General features: G+C 35.5%; 1 long non-coding RNA gene across 2 annotated transcripts in view; it reads left to right on the forward strand.

The window, feature by feature from the left end:
- Nucleotides 1-18,947, forward strand: part of LOC125095725 (uncharacterized) — a 118,845-nt gene extending 99,898 nt beyond the window's left edge. For both annotated transcript variants that reach the window (XR_007125931.1, XR_007125930.1), the window contains exon 3: nucleotides 18,632-18,947. This is a non-coding gene — a long non-coding RNA (uncharacterized LOC125095725). The remainder of the gene's footprint in view (nucleotides 1-18,631) is intronic.
- The last annotated feature ends 358 nt before the right edge of the window (nucleotides 18,948-19,305 follow it).

Consider the following 19,305-nt stretch of genomic DNA (forward strand, 5'->3'; position numbering starts at 1 on the left):
TTTTTTTTAAAGTGTTGAGAGATATTTATGATGCCAGGTATGTTACAGGATCCCCAGGTAATGTGAATTACAGAGAAATATAAATGTGAATATTCAGATGATGAATAATTTTTAGTATAACTATGTTCCAAGTATTGCATAGGACCTACTTATACTAAATAATGATTTGCTGATGTTTATCTGAAACTGAAATTTAACCATGTATGCTATATTTTTATTTGCTAAATCTAATAACCCTACATATATTTTAACTGCTGAAAATTATTTCAGAGGCAACAGAATATAATTATATTGCATTATAACTTAAAATGAACACTATAAGGAAGAAGTTCCCTTGAGAATGAATATTCTATTATGAAAAACATGGAAGTAAATGCTTTCTCTGTGTCCATAACAGCTGATAAATAAATATACACAGTAAAGAAGTCACAACAAATTTAAATTTTAAATAGATGTATTACTATGTTTGGTAAAGGATGGATTCATATATTACATATCATGGGACTCTATATCTTTTATATTGTAAGAAGATGCCTGCTAAGAATGAAATGAATTCCAGCATTGGAATTTGCATGTCCAGAAATGTTTGTAGTAGGTAGAATGTAAGAACCAATGGACAGTGTTGAGGTATTGCAAGGTTACTAAATATGGACATATCATGATTATGTTAAAATTAGTAGCCATAGAAGTCTCAATGTAGATGGGCACTGGAAAATTGAGGTAGAGAGAAATAAGGGAGCAAAACATAATCTTGGCAAGAAAGCATAGGGAAAATGAAACTTAAGAGACTCAAAGATAGGCAAGAAGTTAAATTAGCAAGTTGGATTGAAAGTGTTCTATTTGGCAAGATATAGCAACTGTTCCTGATTAAAAGGATTCAAAGTATAGGGATAGAGGGAACATTCCTCAGCTTCCTAAAATCTATTTATGAAAAACCCACAGCAAATATCATCCTTAATGGGGAAAAGCTGACAGCCTTCCTTTGAGATCAGGAATATGACAAGGACGTCCACTCTGGCCACTGTTCAACATAGTACTAGAAGTCCCAGCAACAGCAATCAGACAACAAAAAGAAGTAAAATGTATTCAAATTGGCAAAGACAAAGTCAAACTCTCTCTCTTTGCAGATGACCTGATACTTTGTACAGAAAACCCAAAAAACTCTACCCCTAAACTAGTAGAACTCATTCAGCAATTCAGTCATGTGACAGGATACAAAATCAATGTACAAATCAGCTGATTTCTTATACAGTAACAATGAAAAAATAGAAAGGGAAATCAGAGAATCTATTTCATTTACTACAGCACCAAGAACCATAAGATACCTGGGAATAAACCTAACCAAAGAGGTCAAGGATCTGTACTTGAGGAACTACAGAACACTCATGAAAGAAATTGAAGAAGACACAAAAAGATGGAAGACCATTCCATGCTCATGGATCAGAAGAATAAACATTGTTAAAATGTCTCTGCTGTCTAGAGCAATGTATACTTTCAATGCCATCCCGATCAAAATTCCACTGGTATTTTTCAAAACAAAGAATCCTAAAATTTGTGTGGAACCAGAAGAGACCCCAAATTGTGAAGGAAATGTTGAAAAAGAAAAACAAAACTGGGGGCATCACGTTGCCTGATTTCAAGCTTTTACTACAAAGCTGTGATCACCAAGACAGCATGGTACTGGCACAAAAACAGACACACAGACCAGTGGAACAGAGTAGAGAGCCCAGATATGGACCCTCAACTCTATGGTTAAATAATCTTTGGCAAAGCAGGAAAAAACACCTACTGGAAAAAAGACAGTCTCTTCAATAAATGGTGCTGAGAAAATTGGACAGCTATGTATAGAAGAATGAAACTCGACCATTCTCTTACAGCATACACAAAGATAAACTCGAAATGGATAAAAGATCTCAACATGAGGCAGGAATCTATCAAAATCCTAGAGGAGCACATAGGCAGTAATCTCTTCGATATCAGCCACGGCAACTTCTTTCAAGATATGTCTCCAAAGGCAAAGGAAACAAAAGTGAAAATGAACTTCTGGGACTTCATTAAGATCAAAAGCTTCTGCACAGCAAAGGAAACAGTCAACAAAACAAAGAGGCAACCCACAGTATGGGAGAAGTATTAGCAAATGACACTACAAAGGGCTGATATCCAAGAACTATAAAGAATTCTTCAAACTCAACACACACAAAACAGATAATCATGTAAAAAAATGGGCAGAAGACATTTCTCTAAAGAAAACATACAAATGACTAACACACACATGAAAAATGTTCATCATTAGCCATCAGGGAGATTCAAATCAAAACCACACAGAGATACCATCTTACACCAGTTAGGCCAAAATGAACAAGACAGTAAACAACATGTGTTGGAGAAGTTGTGGGGAAAGGGGAACCCTCTTACACTGTTGATGGGAATGCACAATGGTGCAGCCACTTTGGAAAACAGTGTGGAGATTCCTTAAGAAATTAAATATAGAGCTACCCTATGACCCTGCAATTGCACTACTGGGTATTTACCCCAAAGATACAGATGTAGTGAAAAGAAGGGCCAACTGTACCCCAATGTTTATAGCAGCAATGGCCACAGTCGCCAAACTGTGGAAAGGACCAAGATGCCCTTCAACGGACGAATGGATAAGGAAGATGTGGTCCATATACACTATGGAGTATGATGCCTCCATCAGAAAGGATGAATACCCAACTTTTGTAGCAACATGGACGGGATGGAAGAGATTATGCTGAGTGAAATAAATCAAGCGGAGAGAGTCAATTATCATATGGTTTCACTTATTTGTGGAGCATAAGGAATAGCATGGAAGACATTGGAAAATGGAGAGGAGAAGGGAGTTGGGGGAAACTGGAGGGGGAGATGAACCATGAGAGACTCTGGACTCTGAGAAACAAACTGAGGGTTTGGGAGGGGGAGAGTGTAGGGGGTGGGGTGAGCCTGGTGGTGGGTATTGTGGAAGGCGCATATTGCATAGAGCACTGGTGTGGTGCATAAACAATGAGTTTTGGAACACTGAAAAAAATTAAGTTTAATTTTAAAAAAAGAAAGAAAATATTCTATTTGGAAGGTAAAGGGAATATAATTAATAGGATTTCTCCTGGGTAAAGAGCCAGTTGGGAAAGGCAGGCTAAAGGGTGGGGGAGGGGAGGAGGCAATATTCATGCAAATACCAGATGAGCTGTGTAAGATAGCAACACAATGTGTGTTTGCAAATCATAAGTTTGAGGATATAGTTGTTAGGAGGTGGATTTGCGTGAGTAATGCGATGAGCTGAATGTATCATACACACAGTTTTAGTTGTTAGAAATAGCTTAGGAAGAGTATGTGATCATTATGGTCAATTAGTGGTTGCTATGTGTGTATACCAAATAAGATTGTTTATTGGTTAATAGAATATGAGACTTTTCTACATTGCATAGTCTTACTCTCTTGAATCTTGTTTGGGTAAAAGAAGGTCTGAATAAGTTTCATTCTTTTATACACTTACTGTTTGTAGAAGAGGCACCTGTCTTGTGATCCAAAGTCACATAGCACATGAAATGAAAAAGTTCAATACATATTAGTTGAATGAATGAATGAAAAGGAATCCAGAGGTATTCACAAACACTGCCCTAAAGCAACTCCGTTTCCCAAATAGTTACAGAGTTTCCTTCTATATATAAGAATAGAGTTTAATGAGGGAAATTAGTTTTTTTAAAAAGAAAAGAAAAAACCTCTGCCTCTTTAATACCAGTTTCAAAATCAGTGTTGATAATCACTAATAGAGATTAGTAAACCTAATACCAAATACATTTTCAAAGTACCCAGAGTATTATCCTCAATGAAATAGGCATATGGGAACCCATGCTGAGGTAATTATAAAGAAAATATTAGTAATTTAGATAATATACTCTTGAAGAGTTCATGATGGTTTGACAACTTTAAAAACAAATGCCCTTCCACTTAGGTTCTCAGAGCTATCCAGCTGGTTGTAGGTCAGCTAGTTATAACACATGCTCATTTAAATTAGTTTTTAAAATATATTATCATTTTTAAAAGCTATCTTTATTAGGAGTGCCACAATTCTAATTTAATTCATTTATACCTAAAACTGATTTACAAAAAAAGAAAAAAAGTAAACTAAGATACAAGGAGATATCATTTAATGACCTCTAGATGGGGAAAATTCATGAAGTTGGACAAAATCAAATGTTGGAGAGTGCATGGATCAAAATTGCTGTTGAGAGTCAAAATTTGTCCAACTAATTTCAAAACAGTTGAGCACTTTGTGGAATTATCTTTTAAACTCATTCCTGGAAGCATCTTTTCATAAGTACACCATAAGACATGTACAAGACTATTTTAGCAGCATGGTTTACAAATGAAAAATACTAGAAGCAAACCAAATGAGCACTGACAAAATTAATTTTAAAACTGTGATGTTTTTGTAAGATGTGGGCACTCCACAAAGGGAATGTTAATGGGTACTGTAATGCTATGGATACCGTGGTGCACCTCCAGATTCTCTGCTTCAGCCCTGAGGCACTCGTTTTTTTTTCCAGCTGTGAGAAGTATTGTTTGATAATAGTAATAGCTGAATTGCTCCTGGGACATCACTCTTGGTCAAAGACACAAAAACTATCTTCACAGAGGTAGCCTACATCTAATAAGCTATGAAAGCCTGGCCACATTTTTTCAGTTTGGGACTTCTGCAAAGAGCCACTGTAGCTTCAGGGCTTTCTTGGGTTTAGCCAAGTTCTCTGTTGTAAGTGGATTGCAATTAATTCAGTGTCTCCCTTACCCAATTCCCCTTTCCTCGTTTCTTAGAGTGGTTCCTGAGAATACTTCCCAATAAACCACTTCCAAACATATTTTTCTCAAGAGTTTATTTTCTAAGAAGCTGAACTATGGCAGACGGCATCAAGAACAGTGTTGAAACAGAAAATAAATGGGAATTTTGTAGCTGGATCACCCATTGGTCAGCTGTCACTGAGGACCTCATTGCAGATAGCAGGTGGAACATGTTTAACGTAAGGCATAATGTGGTGAAGTTGCTGAGTTTTGTTGGTTGTGAACAGAAAACAGAGTAACAGTGTAATAACCTGTAAATTCAGTATCTCAGTATTGGAAAGACTCAAGGGAAACAGAAATTAGAAGAACTGAGGAATCAGAGGGCTACTGATAAGGAAGAGGTTGGGGGGAAGCAATGCATGAAAGAAAAAATGCATTTATGACTGAAAACTATAATTGACAAAGATACAGATGAAAGATACATTGTATTCTTAGATCAGAAGAATTATAATTGCAAAAATTTCCATACTGCCCAAAGTAGTTTACAGATTTAATGCAATCTTTTTCAAAATTACGATAATATTTTTCATAGAAATAGAGCAATCCTGAAATTTATATAAAACTACAAAAGACCTCAATAGCCAAAACAATCTTAAAGAAGGAAACCAAAATGGGAGGCATGACATGTCTTGATGTCACACTATATTACAAAGCTATAGTAATCAAAGTGCTATGATACTGGCATAAAAACAGACACAGAGCCCAATGGAACAGAAAAGAGGGCCCAGAAATAAACATGCACAAACAGCCAACTAGTCTACGACAAGGGTACCAAGAATACACAACAGGGAAACGAACGTCTCTTCAATAAATGGTAATGGGAAAACAAATGGAGAAGAAATAACAGAAATTACTATAAGTAATCTATTCACGCAAAACTCCTAAATGTATTCCAGAACTCATGGATGAATACTGAGAATATAGTCTATATTTAAAATATGCCTGAAAAAAGAAGAAAATTCATTTGCATTATCTTAGAGTATTTGTCCACAAAATGCTTATTAAATATAAAGAAAAATGTAATGTTATAGTGGAGAAACCTAGCAGTTACCGCCTTAAGTGATCAAAGCTGATGTGATGTTACATTGTAATATATTCTTGTGAAGAACATAGCAACGCTTCTGGGGGTATTCTGGTTAAAATGAATCTAGTTATGAGTAAACATCCAACAAACCCAAAGTTCTACAAAATAATTGACCCATACACTTAAAAAACAACAAGGTTACAAAACATAAGGAATACAGAGAAATTGTACCAGATTGAAGGAGCATAAGGAGACATGACAATTAAATGCAACATGTTATCCTGCACTGGGTCTCTGACTATAGATACTATTTGCTTATTTGTTGGTTGGTTGGTTGGTTGGTTTTTGCTATAGAGTTAGGGTTAGGGTTGCGGATTGATGATGGTACTGTATCAGTTTTAGTTTCCTGATTTTGATGTACTCTGATTATGTAAGAAAGTATCTTTGTCTTTTAGCAAATATATATTGAAATCTTTGGCAGTAATAAAGTACCTGCAACTTATACCCTAGTAGTTTAGGAAAATGTATATGCTATACATAAATTACATAGAAAGAGAGAGAAAGAAACATAAATATTTAAAATGATTTTAAATGTCAGTGACTTGGGTATTTTGTGACAGTAATGGGAATTCTTCAGACTATAGCAATGTTTCTATAAATTTAAAAGTGTTTTAAAATAAAAAGTTGAAAAGCTAACCTCTAAAGTAAGACATAAGAGAGATGTATAATAATTTGAAAACTGAGATTCAAACAACAAACTAAAAAGTTAGATATGATTTGCCTAGACAAGTGCATAAGCTGACTCCTTATTAATTTATCCAGTGAACTTCAAAACAGGATCATACACTTTGTTTCTTTATTAGTAAGTGGGACTGTGGGTTTTGTGATTTGGATTTTATTTACAGTATTATTTTCAGATTCTGGTTCCTAATTCATATGCAGCTTTGTAAATTTGCCATGATTCATAGCTTCTTGTTCATGTTTCCTGATTTATGAGACTGCATTATGAAATCTCGTAAGTCAGAACATATGTAATGGAGTCACATTTATTTTACGGGTTCCATATTGAGTATTTAGAACTGCTGAATTGCTGTAAGTAGAAATTAAATATAAAGAATGCTCAGAGGTTAAAAATGCTTCAGATAGAAATTGCCTAAAGAATTTTTGTGGGTAAAACTAGTAGCCTCTTTAAGCAATACATTAAAAAAAAAATATATGGAGCATCATAGTGACGACCTACAGACTGAAGTGATTCTGATTATGTCAAGTCAGCTAAATAGTAATATGTTTAAAAAAAAAAGAAAACCTAAAATTACTCAAGTTACTCCCCCTTCCATTTTAGTCAGATCCACTGGACAAGTTATTCAAGTAATATGGCTGCACTCAAACATGCTGAACATCCCATATATATCTGTTCAAGTTTATGATTTTTTGGAAACCTAGTACTCTATCAGTATTGTGGGAACTTTTTCTACAAGGTGCTGCTTATTGTTGGAAAGACTCTTAAGTCACCTTCTGATCCAAATCTTTGATGACCTCCAGGAGAAATAGTGCGTGTTTTGTCTACAAGATTTGCCTTTGTCTTTTCCAAAACCGTGTGAGTGCAGTCTACCGCGTTTATCTGATGCATTTGATCAACATGGAGAGTCAAAACTTTTCCACAAACTCATTCATCTTGACTAACATTATATGAAAATATATATATGTTTTCCCTAAATTTTCCACATTACAATATGAAGCCAAACGGAGTAGAAAATCTAGGCCAGAGCCCCCGAACACAGACCACATGTGAGGCATATTGGGGTGGAGTGGAGCTGACACCATACTGGGTGTCAATGACTAAGATTATCTGAGAAACAACATCAAGGATGTTTGGAAGGAAAATGACCTTCTTAAAGATGAAAAAAGATTTCATATAAGGTTAAGGAGAAGTAACAGTAAATGCTATTAGTTTGGGAACAGAAGAGACTACAGTTTTTAGTTCATTTTAAAATATGATAGATTAACGAGACTGTAAGTCAAACAGGAGTCAAGGGAAGAGTTAAGAGGAAGTAGAGACAATGGATTCAAAAACACATTCCTCTAAAAATCATTTGCACACATTGATTAATATTCTTTATAGGATTTTATCAGTTAGATAATGCTTATAATTCATCCATTAGGCTTAATTACTGAATCACATTATTCTGAACCAAATTATTGTCCCTCCATGACCCAATGCTATAAAAAAATTAAACATAAATACTCTGTGCACATCACCCTAACAAACATAATTTAAAACATGTATTAAAGGTCTTTCTTTTTCAACTTTTCAGGTAAATCTTTATTAAGGAGAAAAATCATTGAGAATGTAGTTTATTTGAAAAATGTGCCTGAGAAAACAATAACTTAGCAACTATGTTCAAAAAGATGTGTGTCTCATCATAACATTTGACCAGCCTTGATCTGTTGAGGAGTTGACTATAAATCATGACAATGGTAGGAAGTGCCCTGGGATCAGAGACTCCTCCAGTGTTACTGTAATTTCTACAAAGTATTTCCTCCTTGTTATTACTTGTTTATGATACATAATTTAAGACCATTTCTCCTCCAGGCACAGCAAATAGAATTCTTTGCTTTTCCAATTAATTAGAAGAAAATTTCTCAGTAATAATCTTTCATTGTGTAATAAATGTTATTTCATGTGAGAAAGTCTGATTTATTTATAAATACTTTAGCTTCTGTTTATGGTTAGTTTAACCTTTATTTGGGTTTCAGGTTGTAATGATCTGCTTATTTCTGCTTTCACTCTTGACCGGATTCTAACTTGAGGTTACCCTTACTTACTCTTTTTTTAGAACCTACCAGTGAATAAAAACATGTCATTGTTTAATCCTCTTATAAATGGCTAAGTTCAGTAGGGGTTACACAGTGGTAACAGGCCCATTTGGGGAAATTAAACTGATTGTGAAAACATGATACAAATTTGTTTTAGGCTGGTGCTTTTTAAATGATTGAAAGTGAGAATTTTATCACTAAATCATGTAGATCCATTTTGAACATTGTTATGGGAGGTTGAAATTATCTGGTTCTGTGAGCTGGAGACTATGTAAGCTTCAGCCATTGGCCACTCCAGTCCTCCCTTGTCTCATTTACAGAGTGTGAAATTGGACTACATGACCTCCATGTGCCCTAAAACTCTGTGATCCCGAGATTTGCCTCTTTTCTGCTTCATGAGTATGACTGCCATACAAGTAAGACAAAACTCTTTCAGAAGTAGAGCTCCATGTCTGGGACATAAATAAAGGGTACTTTGAAAGGGAATCGACATAACTTAAGCCTTTGCATCTTTAAATTTGTCCTTCCTTCTGACTGGAATTCCTTTCCCTAGTTCTTCACATGGCAGGTTCATCATCACTCTTACTGCAGATTGAATGAATGTCATTTCCTATATGTTGTCCTTTCTGACCACCCATCCCAGGGAAATAGTGGAAAATCCCTTAGAAATCTGTTTTTAAACTTGAGAAATATGTTTTCAAAACTTCTCTAGGAGGGGTGCCTGGGTGGCTCAGTGGGTTAAGCCTCTGCTTTTGGCTCAGGTCATGATCTCAGGGTCCTGGGATCAGGCCCCACATCAGGCTCTCTGCTCAGCGGGGAGTCTGCTTCCTCCTCTCTCTCTGCCTGCCTCTCTGCCTACTTGTGATTTCTGTGTGTCAAATAAATAAATAAAATCTTTTTAAAAAAGTATAAAAAATAAAAAAATAAAACTTCTCTAGAAGATTTATTTATTCAGAGTTATTTAATTGCCCTGCTAATCATAAACACATTATTTTTTCATATGTTAGTATGAAAAGGAAATGAACATCCAAATATAATGAATTTTTTTTCAAATATAATGAATTTAATTGATTAAAAAAGAGTGTTCTTTGGGGATTAAGCAATAGTAGCAGATGTTGTGTTTGCTGCTTGAAGTGTGCTGATTCAGCAAACTTAAATGTTAGAAGTATTTGATTGATTATTAAACACTGCCTTTAAAATATGTAAAAATAATTGATTCAGTTCTCTTTTTTTTTTGGGGGGGGGGCGTCCAGCATTGCAGCATCTATGAAAAAGGATTAATGTATCAGCTAAAGTCCTATTTAAGTAGTGTATTTATTCTTATAAAACTGGGGCAGTCACCTGGTAGAGTCAGGATCCTCTAGACTGTGAATTCTTTTGTTTTTGATGATCTTGACAGTTTTGAGGAATGCTGATCAAGAATTTTGTGGAATGTCCCTCAATTTGGGTTTGTCTGATGTTTTTCTTATAGTTAGATTATGGTTATGAGTCTTTAGGAGAATGACCATAAAAGTGAAATGCCATTTTCATGCAATTGAGTTTTGTATTCTGTTTATCATGATAACGCATCACTCTATATAATTATCTGATATTATATTATACAGATTATATATTATTATATATTATCTATTTGTGTAATATCTGCCTCCCCCAAAAATAGATCAGATCCATGAAAGCAAATATTTGGCTGTCTTGTCCATCACTATCCCTAGAGTCTTGAAGAGTGTAGAGCATCTGATAGGAGTTTGACAAACTCTTGAGTGATGAATTATTTTCTGTATAGATAGCTGAATCCCATCTCAACTCTGAATGTTGTGGTCAATATATCAAATAATATACTAAGGCAAAGTCTTTGAATTTTGGTATAATGTCAAGAAGAAAGTACCCTTTAAGCTTTAAACTAATATAAATCAGTAGATAGTAACTGAGATTGATCAGCTCAACTACTGATACCTTAGTCTAAGAAGTCATCTTAGATTTGAGTATTCCCTAAATCAAATCAGGATGATCATAACTTCTTAAATCCAGTCATGGAGAACAGTATATATAATATATCCTTTGGGGGATATATCAAAATAGTACCCAACACGAACCATGAAAACAGAAGAGACTTACTAGGATTTGGCTACTACGATGCTAGAAGAATATGTCATTTGCAAATATCTTCTTCCATTCCACTGGTGGCCTTTTAGTTTTGTGGCTTCCTTCCTTGTGCAGAAGCGTTTTATTCTGATGGAGTCCCAATAGTTTATTGTTTGCTTTTGTTTTCCTCGCCTCAGGAGACATATCTAGAAAGAAGTTGCTACAGCTGTTGTCAAAGAGGTTACTGCTTATATTCTCTCTAGAATTCTTAGGTTTCAGGTCTCACATTTATGTCTTTCATCCATTTTGAATTTATGTTTGCATATTGGGGAAGACAGTGGTTCAGATTTTTTCTTTTGCAAGTTGCTCTCCAGCTTTCTCAACACCAGTCATTGAAGAGACTGTCCTTTCCCCATTGGATATTTTTTCCTGCTTTGTTGAAGATTAATTGACACTTAGTTTTATTACAGTTGTAGGTTTATTTCTGGGATTGTATTCTGTTCCACTGATCTATGTGTCTGTTTTTGTGTCAGTACCATTCTGTTTGGTTACTATAGATCTGCGATATCATTGGAAATCCAGACTCATGATGCCTCCAGTTTTGCTTTCCTTTTTCAAGATGGCTTTGGTTATCCTTGGTCTTTTGTGGTTCCATACAAGTTTTAAAATAGTTTGTTCTAGTTCTGTGAAAAATACTGTTAGTATTTCAACAGGGATTGCATTAAATATGTAGATTGCTTTGTGTAGTATAGACATTTTAACAGAAATTGTTCTTCCATTCCGCAATTCTCCAATTCCATTTCTATGTGTCGTTTTCAGTTTCTTTCATCAGTTTTATGTAGTTTTCAGAATATAATTCTTTCACCTCTTTGGTTAGGTTTATTCCCAGGTATCTTATTATTTTTGGTGCAATTATAAATGGGATTATTTTCTTAATTTTTCTTTCTGCTGCATCATTACTGGTTGTGTAGAAATGCAACAGATTTCTGTACATTCATTTTGTGTCCTGCAACTTTACTGAAATCAGTTCTAGCAGGTTGTGGGCGGTGTCTTTAGTGCATTCTATATATAGTAGCGTGTCATCTGAAAATAGTGAAAATTCTACTTCTTCTTTATTGATTTGGATGCCTTTTATTTATTTTTGTTATCTGATTGCTGCGGCTAGGACTTCTAGTACTGTGTTGAATAAAAGTGGTGAGAGTGGACTTCCTTGTCTTGTTTTTCCCCATTAAAGATGATGTTAGCTACGGGTGTTTCATATATGACCTTTTTTTTTTATATTGAGATATGTTCCCTCTAAAACTACTTTGTCGAGGGTTTTTATAGTGAATTGATATTACACTTCATTAAATGTTTTCTCTGTGTCTTTTGAAACAATCATGTGGTTCTTATCCTTTCTCTTAATGATGTGATATATCACATTGCAAATATTGAACCACCCTTGTAACCCAGGAATAAATCCCACTGAGCATGGTGAATGGTTTTTTTAATGTATTGTTCGGTTCAGTTTGCTACTATTTTGTTGCATCCATGTCTATCAGGTATATTGTCCTGTGGTTATCTTTTTAAGTGGTGTATTTACTGGTTTTGGCACCAGTATAATGCTGGCCTTATAGAATGAATTTGGAAATTTCCTTTTTTCCTTTTTTTTAGAATACTTTAAGAAGAATAGGTATTAACTCTTCTTTAAATCCTGGTTAGAATTTGCCTGTGAAGCCATCTGGTCCTGGACTTTTGTTTGTTGGGAGGTTTTTTTTTTTGGGGGGGGGGGGTTGGTTAGTGATTCAGTTTCTTTGCTGGTTACTGGTCTGTTTAAATTTTCTATTTTTTCTTGTTTCAGTTTAGTAGTTTGTGTGTTTCTAGAAATTTATCCATTTCTTTTAGGTTGTCCAGTTTGTTGGTATGTAATTTTTCATAATCTCTTATAATTATTTGTATATCTGTGATGTTGGTTGTTATTTTTTCCTCTCTTATTTGTGATTTTGTTTATTTCTATCATTTTCTTTTTTTTTCTTGAAAAGTTTGGCTAGAAGTTTATCGATTTTATTGATTTTTTTTCAAAGAACAACAAGGTCCTGGTTTTATTGATCTGTTCTATTGTTTTCAGTTTCTATATAATTTATTTCTGATCTAATCTTTATTATTTCCTTCCTTCTCCTGGTGTTGGGTTTTGTTTGCTGTTCTTTTTCTAGCTCCCTTAGGTGTAAAGTTAGGTTGTTGAGATTTTTCTGGCTTCTTGAAGTCGACCTGTGTATTGCTATAAAACTCCCTCTTAGGACAGCTTTTGCTATAACCTAGCGATTTTGGACTATTGTGTTTTCATGTTCATTTATTTCCATGCACTGTTTTATTTCTTCCTTTTTGCTGGTTGACTCATTCATTTTTCAGTAACATGTTATTTAACTTCCATGTATTTGTGGTCTTCCCAGATTTTTTCTTGTGGTTGATTTCTAGTTTCATAGAGTTGTGATCAGAAAAGGTGCATGATATGACTTCAACCTTCTTGAATTTGTTGAGGCTTATTTTATAGGCTAATATGTGATCTACACTGGATAATGTTCATGTGCCCTTGAAAAGAATGTGTATTCTGCTGTTTTAGGATGGGATGTTCTGAATATATCTGACCAATCTATCTGGTCCAGTGTGTCCTTCAGAACCATTGTTTCCTTGTTGATTTTTTGTTTAGATGGTCTATCCATTGATGTAAGTGGAATGTTAAAGTCCCCTACTGTTATTGTATTATTTTTCAGTTAATTCCTATATGTTTGTTACTGTTCTATGAATTTGGGTGCTCCCATTCTGGGTGCATAAATATTTACAAGCTTTGTATCTTCATGTTGAATTGTCCCCTTTATAAGTATATTGTGTCCTTCTTTGTTTCTTGTTACAGTCTTTGTTTTTTTTAATCTATTTTGTCTGAAATAAGAATTGCTAGTCTGGCTTTCTCTTGACATCCATTTGTATGATAGATTATTTCTCTATCCCTCATTTTCAATCTGCAGCTTTAGGTCTAAAATGAGTGTCTTGAAGGCAGCATATAGATAGGTCCTGCTTTTTTTTTTTAGGATTTTATTTATTTATTTGACAGAGAGAGAAAACACAAGCAGGCAGAGCAGTAGGCAGAGAGAGTGAGGGAAGCAGGCTCCCCACTGAGCAGAGACCCTGATGAGGGGCTCGATCCCAGGACCCTAAGATCATGACCTGAGTCAAAGGCAGAGGCTTAACCCAGTGAGCCCCCCAGGTGCCCCGGGTCCTGCTTTTTTATCCATTCTGTCACTTTATATCTTTTGATTGGGGCATTTAGTCCATTTACATTCAAAGTAATTATTAGTATGTGTTTACCATCATTTTATTATTTTATTTTTCTGAAGATTTTCTTTAATCCATTCTAGTCTTTCATGTTTTGCTGTTTTTCTCTAATGGTAATTAAATTTTCTTTAATTTGGATCTCTTTGTCTTTGTTCTTTGCATATTTATTAGTCTTTGATATATGGTTGCCATTAGGTTTGTATATAACCTCTTCTGTATATAACAGTCTATATTAAGTTGGTGATCATTTAAGTTTGAACCCATTCTTTATTTCTCTCCTCCCCATGTTTTACGTATTTGTTATATTTTATATCTTTTTATTTTGTAAGTTCCGTCATTGATTTTTTTTCAGAAATCTTCATTTTTACTGGCTTTTTGTTTCCTACCTTTATATTGTTACTTTTGGTCTCTCCTTTCCACTCAAAGATTCCTCCTTAATATTTCTTGCAGGACTGGTTTAGTGGTCATGAACTCCTTTAGTTTTTGTTTGTCTGAGAAACTCTTTATCTCTCCTTCTATTCTGAATGATAGCCTTGCTGGTTTGCAAAGTTTCTGGTGAAACATCGGCTAACCATATGGCTTTTCCCTTGTAAGTTACTGTCTTCTTTTTTCTTACTGCTTTTAAAATCTTTTCTTTATCACTATATTTAGCTAATCTAATTATAATATGTCTTAGTGTGGATCTACTTTTGTTCATTTTGATGGGAGTTCTTTATGAGTTCTGGATCTGGGTATCTATTTCCTTCCCCAGGTTAGGGAAGTTTTGAGCTATTATGTCTTCAAATTTTTTTTCTGCCCCCTTTTTTCCTTCTTCCTTTGGGACTTCTGTAACACAGACATTATTACATTTGATAGAGTCATGGAATTGCCTAACTATATTCTTGTTTTACATAATTCTTTTTTCTCTCTTTTGTTCAACTTGATTACTTTCCATTACTCTGTCTTTTAGCTCACTAATTCATTCCTCTGCTTCTTCCATCCTGTTGTTGATTCTGTGAAACATGTTTCTCATTTCATTTATTGAACACTTTATCTCTGCTATATTATTCCTTTTCTCTCTGTTGAGGGTCTTGCTCTGTCTTCTACTCGTTCTCAAGTCCAGTGAGTATCCTTATGGTCATTACTTTAAATTCTGCATCAGGCATAGTACCTATATCTGTTTCACTTAGGTAACTGGCTTCAGTCTTGTTCTGTTCTTTCATTTGATAAAGTTTCTGTGTCTTCTCATTTGTCTAAGTCTCTGTGCCTGTTTCTGTGTGTTAGGAATGTCAGCTATGTCTCTTGTTCTTGAAGTAATGTCCTTATGAAGAAGAGGTCTTGAAGTGCCCTGCTGTGTAGTGTTTCTCTGTTCCTCAGGGCCCAGAAATTCTGGAAGTATTTCCAGTGTGTGTTGTGTGTGCTCTGCTGTTTTGTCTTGGTCACTTTATCCTTCAGGCTAGTCATCTATAGAGGCTTTCTTTGCCTGTTGTGGGCAGTGTCTGGTCCCTGGCCTGAATGTAGGATGTTTTAACTAGGTATGCTCTGGTCTATTTGTGAAGTGAGACCTGGTACCACCACGGCAGGAAACAAGTCTCCGCAAAACTGTTGTGTATGGAGACAAAGTGTCATGAGGGATAGGGTGTGTCTTCTGGAGGAAGGGTCCCACCATGCCAGGACTAGGCAGGCATGACTTGGGAAGGGGAACAGTTCCACTGTGTGTGTGTGGGGGGGGGAGTCTTAGAGTAAGCAAGTTCGGTAGTGAATATTGTCCTGCACTGGTTCCCATGGGTGGTCCTGTGCTTGTGCTGAGGGGTGGGGGTAGGAAATGGCACCAGCTAGTTCTTTCATTCCCATAGGGTATCTCTGGGAATATCTGGGACATACTCTAGGATGAGTGAATAACCTCTCCACTGTTGTTCCCCAGGCTCTCTTCAGATCTCTGTTTTCACAATGTATGTGCGTGTATTGTCTGTCTGCCTTCTCCCCAAGAGCAGCCCTGATGTCCTCTAAAGCCCTCCCAGAGCCAAAGCCACTGACCTTTAAAACTCTATGCTTTAAGCCCTCCCAAGTTGCAAGAAATCATGAAATTTGGCCCCTCTCACTTTCCGAGCCAATTGTTAATGGGATTTGTTTTCCCTGTGCACTTCCCTGTGTGTTTGTCTGTCTCTCACTCTTTTCCACAGCTCCCTCTCTGCTCAAGGAGCTTGATCTATTTCTTTCCCAAACTACATCTCTGCACTTTCTTTTTCAATGTGGCTCTTCTCTACCTTTAGTTGCGGAGTTTGTTCTGACAGTCTTCACGTCAATGCCTGGGTATTTAGGATGATTTGATAGTAATCTAGTTGTATTCATGGGCAAGGTGAGTCTCAGGTCCTCCTACTCTGCAGCCGTATCCCAACTTCTATCTTCTGCTAACTTACATCTTAAACTTAGAAGTCAGTCATAGAAGTTAGAAACATTATTAGAAATGTAAATGGAGAAATAAATCCATTATATTAAGGCAACTTAATTTCTCAAAAAAAATAATTTTGAGTATTATGGATTTTAATGGTAGTCAAGAACAACTTTCAGTGAATCAGAAAAGCAGTTATAATCAGGAATGTTTGGTGTTTTAAAATATAAAGCAATAAGTGAAAAAACAGCAAAGGTCTTAGGTATGCTCACATGAAGCAAAATGAAATAATGCTTTTTAAGGGTAATGGCAAATAAAGCTAGTAGTTGTTATGGTCCATCACACAGTATTTGTATATCCTATCAGTCCTGGTTTCAGGGGGAAAAAAAAAAAACAGTGAAATCCATATATCCTAATTTAAATTGATACGTTAAACTCCACCTCTACTTTCTGAGGCAAGTACTATCTTACAACCAAATGGGAAAGCTACTCAAATCCATAAACTACCTAGATACCTAGAATCTAAAATGTTTATACTGGCTATGGAAGGCTTTGTAGTATCAGAAACAAAACTAATTGTCTACACAGTAACTTTCAGTTACGCCCCGCATTCTTACTACGTGTATCTGCTCGCCTCAGAGCCAAAGGCTAAAGGATTTATTGGTATCAAATTGCACTGAGCATTTCTTCATTAACTTCTCACCTTCTCCTGCTGAATTTCATCTCCTCCCACTTCAAACTTAATTCAGAGTGAACATGACATTTCTTAATTCTTTCTCCTTCTAATATGGTGGTACAAATGACGGCACCCCTTAGAACTCCAGAGCCTATAGCTTCATGAATTGCAATGAATGGAGGTAGACTTTCAGATATTCTTGAGCTAATTTGAACAACCTGTAATGTTCTCCAGTTTGTATGATACCTTGGCTATATGGCAAAATTTTCCACCTCTGGATTGAAGAATTGCCAGTAAACCTAGATCATACTTTGACATCTCTTCTCAGTTTTGCCTAACAAATAACCACTGATTTTGCTGGTCATGAGAACCAATAGCAATTTGATTTCTGGTCCAACACTGAGAAGTGTACCTTCAGAGCACAGAGATGATGTCCTTCTCCATCTTGTCTAGTAAACATAGCTATTTCTTACCAGAAAAAAGATCTCTCAGATACAAATCCTCTGGCCTACTAAATATTTAGTGGTTTCAGTATATGTTTGTCTATGGACTCTTCATTTGCCTCCTCTTATCCCTACTTTTCCATACTCAACAGGCTAACAGGCTTTCACAATAAATTTAGGAATTAATTACACCTTGGCCAAGTAAGGATTCAAAAACATGTCCTACCTCAAATCCCACACCATCATAAATAGCATTTATACAAATTAGTAGAAGGAACTTTATCAGAAACGACCTGGTATCAACCTCTAGTCTTAAGCAAAGTCCAATGATTCATTTCATAAAAGAAAACTCCTAGATATCATGAGCACCTTTTAAAGCATGGAAACATTATTTGGATGATGTGGTCCTATGATAATGAACCAGGGAAATAAAATTTAGGGTAAGTCAGACTGAAAAGTTTAGAAAAAAGTTTAGAAACCACTATAGGATTTGAGTAGGAAGTAGCATTATCTGGTATGTTTGAATTGGGTTAACAGTAAAGAGGAAAATTTATTTTATGAAGACTATTATAAAACTATTAAAATGATCCAGGTCAGAGATGTGGTGAAAAGTATTTGGATTCTAGATCTATTTTGAAGGTAAAACAGACAGGATGTGCTGATGGATTTAATGTAAGTATAAGGAAAAGGGAGAAGTCAAGAATTACCCTCAATACTTTTGCCATAAGCCACTGGAAGATGGAGGTGCCATATTTTAAGTGGAAAAGATGGTAGAAAGAGAAATTTGTAAAGACAGCTCAGGATTTTAATTTTGGACTAGTTGAGTTTGTTATGCTTACTAAATAGCCAAGTGAAAATGTGAAGTAGGCCTTTGAATACAGAAGTCAAGTTCAGAGGCATGATCTGGACCATATAGACACATACAAGAATCACCAGAGCATAGATGGTACTTAAATCCAAATGAATGAAAAAGATTACCCAGGAAGTTAGTGTAAATAGAAAAGGTTAGAGGATAAGTGCCTTACTTACTTACTAAAGCCCTTCATTGCTTATAGGTTAGAGACAGGAAGAAAAATCAGTGAAAGAGATTGAGAAGGAGCAGTCAGTAGAGGAGGAGGAAAACCAAGGAAATACCGTGCTGGAGAATCCAAGTAAAGGACAGCTAAACAGGAAGGGATGATCAGTTGTACCAAATGCTGTGCTAGGGGAGGTAGAGTGAGGAGAGAGAATCGAACGTTAAGTCGTGAGTTATCATTATATACTTTAGAACATTATTGTAGCTTTTAAACTACACATATTTGTGGACAAATCTTTTCCCATTGGCTGGATTACGATCTCAGCAAATCCTGTTGTTTTTACATATTCTGAGTAAATGAACCTCTTCAGGTGTTGTTATAAACAATATGTAGACTGTGTTGACTTGAGCTATTACAATTGAGATTTTCAAAGAACAACCTGTGAGTTTTGCAGAAAGCTACATTAACATTGTTTTTACCTGCTAGTTTATAGATTGCTGTGAGACAAAGAAGAAACATATTTTTTTGATTTACAGATAAAAGAAAAACAGACATATATTGGCTTGAAGGGTAGACAATTCCCTTTTTCCAATTTGATGGAATAAATTTTTCTTTGTTTTGTAAGATGTATTTATTTGAGAGAGAGAGAGAGAGAGAAAGCATGGAGGGGAGGGCAGAGAGAGAAGGAGAGGGAATCTCAAGCAGACTCACCA

This window comes from Lutra lutra, chromosome 3 (genome assembly GCF_902655055.1).
Source record: "Lutra lutra chromosome 3, mLutLut1.2, whole genome shotgun sequence".
Lineage (NCBI taxonomy): Eukaryota > Metazoa > Chordata > Mammalia > Carnivora > Mustelidae > Lutra > Lutra lutra.